A 6,087-nucleotide genomic window follows, 5' to 3' on the forward strand; every position below is an offset into this window, starting at 1 on the left:
CATGGTCGAAATTTCCGAAAATTTATGAATTTTCATGGGGGTTCTGCCCCCTTTAAACCATCTCAAATTCAAACCAAACATACTGCATTATAACCGCCCTTGTGCATTGAATCTAAGTTCCAAATATCATAAGGACCCATTCAGTAATTTTGGTCCATGAAATTGTATAAAACACACAGCATTACTCTTCTCCTGAGGCTTGGATTTTGTGTTCCAAATTTCATTAGGATCGGTGCAGTAGTTTGAAGTGTGTGTGTGTGTGTGTGTGTGTGTGTGTGTGTGAGCATGTATATGTTGTGTGTGTATGTGTGTGTGTATGTCCATGTATGTATAATTGTGTGCGTGTATGTCCATGTATGTATAATTGTGTGCGTGTATGTATGAGTGTGTACTGTGTGTGTGTGAGAGGTATGTGTGGGTTCATTTACATGTGCTTGTGTATGTATGTGTGTGTGTGTATAAGTGTGTGTGTGTGTGAATGTATGTGCATTTGTACATGTGTATTTTGTGTGTGCATGTGTGTGTGCGTGTGTATGTGTGTGCGTGTGTGTGTGTGTGAACGAGGGGTTGTGTGTAGAGGTATATGTGCATCTTTTTGCATGTGTATGCATGTGTGTATGTGTGCGTGTAGTTGTGTGTACGTGAAAATTGCCTCACAAGAATTAAAGAAACCCTCATCAAACTGGAACACCACGTGAGCATATTTCTTATGGGTGATTTCAACTGCCCCACAATCAAATGGCCCGAAGGTCTCATGCTCTCAGGAATGACTCATTGCAAGCAAGCACAGGTGAAGTCTCTGCTCAACCTCACCAATGCCCTATTCATGGTGCAAGCTGTACTCAGACCAACTAGGGCGAATAACATTTTGGATCTCTGCTTCATGAACAATATGGACATCATTCATGATGTGAAAGTGACGCCGACATTAGTCTCAGATCACAACATAATAGAGCAGTCTATGTTTGGGCTGAAAGTAGCCAGAGACATACAGCCTAAAGGAAGCACCTGAAATCTCTCCAATCTGAACTTCTACACAGCAGACTGGAAATCGATCCAAAAAGAGATCCTCAGACAGGACTGGTCAAAATGTCTCTCCACACCAGACATTGGTGTGAAACTAGAATATTTCCTGTCTGTTATGCAAACCATATGCCAGAAATATGTCCCAGAGCACAAAGCCAACACAAAAAGAAACAAGATTCCAAGGGAGAGGAAGATCCTCATGAGACGACAGACAAAGGTTGCAAATCGACTCAACCAACATCCCAAAAGTAGCGAAAGGTCCCGCGTAAAAACAACACTGATGGAGATTGAAAAAAGACTGCAACAATCCTATGTGAGGGAGTAAATAAAATAAGTACCAGCCTTTCGGGGATAAATAAAATAAGTACCAGCCATGCACTGGGGTACTGGGGTCGATGTAATCAACTTTCCCCCTCCTCCACACTTTCAGGCCTTGTGCCTATAGTAGAAAGGATTATTATTATAATAATAATAGGGTGGCAAGCTGGCAGAAACGTTAGCACACCAGGCGAAATGCTTAGCAGTATTTTGTCCCTTTGTCTGTCCTTGTTTGTCCCTTCTATGTTTAGCCCCTTGTGAGCAATAAAGAAATAAGAAAGGATTATTATTATAATTATTATCATAATTATATTATCAAAGTGGCTAGCTGGCAGAATTGTCAGCACACCAAGTGAAATGCTTATGGGTGCTTTGCCCATCACTACATTCCGAGTTCAAATTCTGCTGAGGTTGACTTTGCCTTTTATCCTTTTGGGATCGATAAAATAAGTATCAGTTGAACACTGAGGTTGATGTGATTCATCCCTTCCCCCAAAATTGCTGCCCTGTGGCAAAATTTGAAACCATTATTATTATTATGAAGGTAGTGGGCTAACAAACTCGTTAGCACGACGGGTGAAATGCATAGAGACTTTCACCTGTCACTACGTTCTGTGTTCAAATTCCACTGAGGTCAGCTTTGCTTTTCATTCTTTCGGGATCAATAAATTAAGTACCAGTGAAACACAGGAGTTGATGTAATTGACTAGTCCCCTGCCATCAAATTTCAGGCCATGTGCCTTCAGTAGAAAAGATTATTATTATTATTATTATTATTATTATTATTATTATTATTAGGGCAGCAAGGTAGAAGAATCATTAGCACACCAGGCAAAATGCTTAGCGGCATTTCATGCATCTTTCTGTACAAAATTTAAAAGCCATCAAGGTCCACTTTGCCTTTCATTCTTTCAGGGTCAATTAAATAAGTACCAGTTGTAAACTGGAGTTGATGTAAACAACTTATCCCCTCCACATAACTTGTTGGGCCTTGTGTCAAAATTTGAAACCATTATTATTATTATTATTATTATTATTATTATTATTATTATTATTCTTATTATTATTATTATTATTACTACTACTACTACTATGGTGGCGAGCTGGCAGAATTGTTAACACACTGGACGAAATGCTTAGTGGTATTTTGCCAGTCGCTCCATTCTGATTTCAAATTCCGTTGAGGTTGACTTTACCTTTCATCCTTTCGGGGTCAATAAAATAAGTACTAGCTGAACACTGGTGTCAATGTAATCATCTCATCCCCTCCCCTAAAACTGCTGCCCTTGAGGCAAAATTTGAAACCATTATTATTATTATTATTATTATTATTATTATTATTATTTGGTGCAAGATCAAGCATTTATAGAAGCAAATAAGGAGGTTGTATGATATTCATGCCTTTCCCCAAATACTTCAGAGTTTTGAGCAAAATGATTTAGTCTCAGCTGCTTATTGAGATTTGATTAGAAACTCAGTCTAGAATTCCTGAGGGAAATTACCAACAGATGCCATCTACATGGAGCACAATAGTTAAGTAAATGCCATCATATTGAACTCATGTATACTTCTAATATATATATATATATGTATGTATGTATGTATGTATGTATGTATGTATGTATGTATGTATGTATAGGTGTGTGTGTCTGTGCATGTGCTTGTGTGTGTATGTGTGCATATGCATGCAAACATATGTAACAGGTTCATATACACTTGGATATGGGAAAACCTTTCATTGCAAAAATAGTCTCAAGGGAAAAGAAATCTCCTCATAGATAACATATGTGAAAATACATCACTGGGCTATGAATGACAGCATCAGAGGGTAGGACACATGCATTTCTGCGTCATTATGCTTCATCAGACATGAATGTAACCCAAACATAATATTTTTTTCTGGCTCTCATCTCTATTTTCTTTTCTCATTTCCACTTTTCCTTTTCTTTCGTCTTTATCTCCCGTCGGACTTTCTTCAGTATCCGACAGAGGACTATGTCCGAAATGTTATGTTTTTACACTATAACTTTTACCCTTTTATGAGCATCAAGCTAATAAGATTAACTGGACAGATGGACAGACAGGCAGACAGACAAACACATACACAAGCACACATACAAATACATACATATATACTTATATATGTGGTTCCTATTCAGTTTCCAGCTATCAAATTTCCCTCATAAGGCATTAGTCATCTCATGGTATTAGAAGATGCTTTGTTAAGGTGGTGTACAATCAGACTGAACCCAGAATCATGCGGAGACAAAGCAAACATCTAAACCATACAGCCATGCCATCATTTATACATATATATGCATGAGACAGAGGCAGAATGAAAGAGAACTGAGAGAAAAATCCAAATGTCTGTTTTTTTCAACACCTGTCTCCCAATTTTTTATCTATTAAGGTATAAATCCTATCCCTACATACACAATAGATACCCAATTATTCAAAGTGCCCATGCACACAACAGTAAATGATAGACATTATTCTCCAGCCTTTCAGGGGAAAAGAGCAACTAAAAAAATATGGAGAGAAAGGAAGAAAAAAATAAAGCAATCCATATTAAGGTTTAGGAGAAATGGTTTTGAATACATTGTGTGCAGGAGAAGTGAAAGAAATCAATGAGAGCAGCTGCTGATCAGCACACACACACACATATATACACACCATAGTTGCTATGTCAGTAAATTGTTGGAAGTGAGAGAGACAGAAGGTAGATGACATGTTTCCATGTCCAAACAGACTGTCCATAGTAAATTCCATCTTTGCTGCAGCTGGCTATATAATGACACCAAACAAGGTGCTGGGCTGCTGATGTCGACAAGTCTAGTTTACGGCTTTATTGATCATTTGGCACCAGTCTGTATCAGAGTAAAATACAATCTGAATAACACACTTGCCAATCACTGAGCTGGCATTCTTTATTAGTGAAAATGAAAACTAAAAAAAATAATGGATAGAACAGGAAGTAAAGAACATAACAAGTCAATAAAAAAAATCTGTGCTAAGAAGAAGGAAAAAATGATAAAATGGGAATTTATATTGGATTCATGGCAGATATTTACCAGGATTAAAGTTGCCTATGGCTAGAACCTGCATGGAAATAAAAAGCAAATCCATATGTGTAAATGTGTGTGAGTGGTAAAGTTCTATGGAAATTCTTTTGTACATAGTTTTTTTCAGAGAAGGAATTGCTAGAAAGGCAATTCTGTCCATTTCAAGGATCAATATTATTTAGTTGCTTTAAAATATATCCATTGCAACATTAAAACTATTTTAATGAATATTTATAGGTATCACAAAACATACATAGACAAATTAATATAAGTATATAATTATATATGTATAAGTATATGACATACATATATCACCATCATATCCATTTTTGATGTATATGAGTTGAATATGTCACACAACATCCCATCACTTGTCTCTGATCTTTCTTATTTGACACAAACAGCAATAGAGAAAACCAACCATATGTGTTATTGTGTATGTGTGTTAATTTTATTTATCATTTCTTCATGGTTCTTAGGGTTGGATGCCATTCCTATCTCCAACCACTTTACAGTAAGAACTGAGCATATTTTTTGTATTACTGGAAATAGAGGGGTGTCTTTGACTATACATGTTTTTATACACACATCATCATCATCATCATCATCATCATTTAACGTCTGTTTTCCATGCTAGCATGGGTTGGACAATTTGACTGGGGACTGGCGAACCAGATGGCTACACCAGACTCCAATCTGATCTGGCAGAGTTTTTACAGCTGGATGCCCTTCCTGACGCCAACCACTCCAAGAGTGTAGTGGGTGCCTTTTATGTGCCACCGGCACAAGGGCCAGTCCGGTGGTACTGGCAACAGCCACGCTCAAATGGTGTTTTTTACGTGCCACCTGCACGAACATACAAACACACAAAGGCACGCACACACATATATAGGCAAAGGCATGGTTTCATGGCAAAGTAGCACACTTTGCAACTATCTCGTTTCAGGTTCAGTCCCACTGAATGACACCTTGGGCAATTCTCCAGTAATTCTGGGTTGACCAATGCCTTGTGAGTGAATTTTATGGATGGAAAATATGTGTAGGCCCAATATGCATGTTTGTCCCCACTTCACAACCAATGTTGGTTTGCTTAATATTCCTGTACCTTAGCAGTTCAAAAAAAGAAAAAAAACTAAAAAACTAAGAACAAGATTTTTAAAAAAATCTAAGTACTGGGATAAATTCGATTGATTTAAACCCTTCAAGAAACTACCCCAGCAAGCTCATTGTCTAATGATTGAAACAAGTAAAAAATAAAACCCAATACTTACATGTAGCTTCATGTGTGTGCTTTGAAATAGACTATTCTAAAAAGAATTATTTCATGTTCTCTTAAAAGTTTATAAAAGTCTTATGATGGAGGTGCGTGGCTTAGTGGTTAGGGTGTCGGATTTATGATCGTAAGATTGTGGTTTCGATTCCTGGACCTGGCGATGCGTTGTGTTTTTGAGCAAAACATTTCATTTCACGTTGCTCCAGTCCACTCAACTGGCAAAAATGAGTAATCCTGCAACGGATCAGTGTCCCATCCAGGTGAAGAATATATACGCCACTGAAACTGGGAAACTGACCCTTTTAAAGATGCTGCTCCAGCATGGCCGCAGCCAAATGACTGAAACAAATAAAAGAAATATATATACATACATACATATATATATATATATATATATATATATATATA

The 6,087-nt window shown here is 37.3% G+C and overlaps 1 protein-coding gene across 6 annotated transcripts in view; it reads right to left on the reverse strand.

The window, feature by feature from the left end:
• LOC106872997 (zinc finger protein squeeze) overlaps window positions 1-6,087 on the reverse strand; it is a 74,695-nt gene that overhangs the window by 40,089 nt on the left and 28,519 nt on the right. For 3 of the 6 annotated variants that reach the window (XM_052966252.1, XM_052966250.1, XM_052966251.1), the window contains exon 2: window positions 5,678-6,018. The exons of the other annotated variants lie outside the window; for them this stretch is intronic. The gene's annotated coding sequence lies outside the window, so the exon portion shown is untranslated. The remainder of the gene's footprint in view (window positions 1-5,677; window positions 6,019-6,087) is intronic. 6 annotated transcript variants of the gene reach the window in all.

Source organism: Octopus bimaculoides, chromosome 3 (genome assembly GCF_001194135.2).
Source record: "Octopus bimaculoides isolate UCB-OBI-ISO-001 chromosome 3, ASM119413v2, whole genome shotgun sequence".
Lineage (NCBI taxonomy): Eukaryota > Metazoa > Mollusca > Cephalopoda > Octopoda > Octopodidae > Octopus > Octopus bimaculoides.